The sequence below is a fragment of the Charadrius vociferus genome, unplaced genomic scaffold (assembly GCF_000708025.1).
Source record: "Charadrius vociferus isolate BGI_N301 unplaced genomic scaffold, ASM70802v2 scaffold110, whole genome shotgun sequence".
NCBI lineage: Eukaryota > Metazoa > Chordata > Aves > Charadriiformes > Charadriidae > Charadrius > Charadrius vociferus.
Window position 1 is genome coordinate 1,832,374 of NW_009646761.1, and position 2,076 is coordinate 1,834,449.

A 2,076-nucleotide genomic window follows, 5' to 3' on the forward strand; every position below is an offset into this window, starting at 1 on the left:
GCGGTGGCAGCCAAAGCTCAGGGACGGTGCTGGAGGATGGCATCCTCCAGCAGAGGTGGCCAGACCTGGCACGGGCAGGTCCTTACTGCCTTTTGGCAGTATGAATGGAGGTCGACCTGAGCCAACCTTTCCTGGATCTTGTTTCAGAGAGGACTGGTTTCCTGGAGATGAGCTGGGAAGTCGGTATTTGAGAGAGTAAAAACTTCTACCTGCATCAACAGGTGCCTCTGCTATATCCAGCTATAAAGGACCAACCTGAAGCACCTGAAAGTTTACTCACACGTGCAAAATGGATGATACAAAGGAATATCTGGCAGCTGTTGCCATTTTTTACTCTGGTTCCACAGTTAGGGACTCTTGCACTTTTTTTTTTCAGCAAAACCAGTAGAAAACATTTTATCACATCACAGAGACTCTTTGAAAGAACAGTCATACGTATTACCTGCCCCTAATTTGCAGATATCTTGCTACCTCCTAAACTGAGATGAGGCCACAGAGGATGGGTATTCCCTCTGAATATCTAGGAACTCATACTGCTTCTCACCCTTGCAGAGCTTAAGTAAAACAACAACTGCAACAAAACAAAAGGAAATGAAAGACCCCCACAACAAATATATTTCTGCCTTTCCTCCCTGCAGGATTAACTCCCTTATAAAACCTCTGTCTGCTCTATGCTGCTTGTTGCATAGGCTCTGTTCTTAAAGCTAAGTAATCAAGGATTATTCTGTGAGAACAAATGCCATAAATTATACTGTTCTTTTTTTCAGAATCGTTCATCTTTTTACTTAAGAGAAAATCTGAACTACTGGATGAGCTTACGTGGTAGTTACAACTCCTTTCCCAAAAGCAAATCACATATGAAGTATTTTACAACACATTTTACTCTGTAAATCTTTTCCTTGATTACAGGGATATCTGTGTGTATAAATAGAAGCCGCTTGTTTTGCATGTCTGATTCATTCTGCAATGCCACCATCCAGTGTTCGTGATGCTTCACTGTCATTGCAATGATTATAAAACCCTAGACATTGAACTGGAACATCAGAAAAGAGTAATAGCTGATAAAATAAAGCTTTGGAAAAGAATGTGCCAAGAAGCACGTTAAAAGGAGAGGTGAGTTTGCACACCACTGTGAGGCAGATTCGCTTGCCTTATTCGCAAGCTGAATGCCATAGCAGGACTCCTGCGGGCTTAAAGCATTCAGTCACCTTCTTTTGGGAAGCAAAAATCATGCATATGTAAGGTTAACAGAAGGGTCTTTCTATATCTTTGAGCCAAGTCCCCTGGAATCAGAAGAAAACATGCCGCATACCTTCCTACACTGATCATATTCCTGCTTGGAGCCAGTTAGATTTGCATTTTGTATGGAAAACTGTCCCTGGATGGTTAGAAGCTTTCTGCTGATTTCCAGAATAACTGATGTATAGCCAGAATTCACAGTTTTTTTTGTCAATATTGTTCCTTAATGTAAATAATTCTTCTTCTTTCCTATGCATTCACAGAGATCAGACATGGAGTCCCAAAATAATAAAGCTGGAAGAAATTCAAGAAGCCATGTAAGCCCTTTCCCCGTCCCAAGGTGGGATCATTGGTATACATCTATACCATCCCTGAAAAATGCTTGTTTTATCAGCAACTTAAAGCCTGCAGTAATGGTGAATACAGAACATACTTAGGCAACCCATTCCAGACTCCATTTGGAGATATCTTTTTCCTAATGTCTAATCTGCATCTTCCCTCCCTGAAAAGTTAGGTCCGTTTCTTCTTGTCCCATCCACTACAGACATGGAAATCTGTGTAGAAAACTTGCTTTTACAAGCATCCTTTGAAGACTGTCAGCATGCTTCCCTCTTTTTTTTTATAGAGTAAATCATAGAAATTATTTCAAGTTTTCCTCCTAAATCACACTTTTGAGACATGTAGCCATTCTGGGCTGTTTCCAGTCAGCCCACATCACTATGAGCTGTGGGGTCTAAGAATGGATGCAGTTCTGCAACCAAGACTTTACCATTCTGAGAAGTTTGAAGTATTATATTTCTTTTCATATATATACTAATACGATGTCTGAATTTTTGA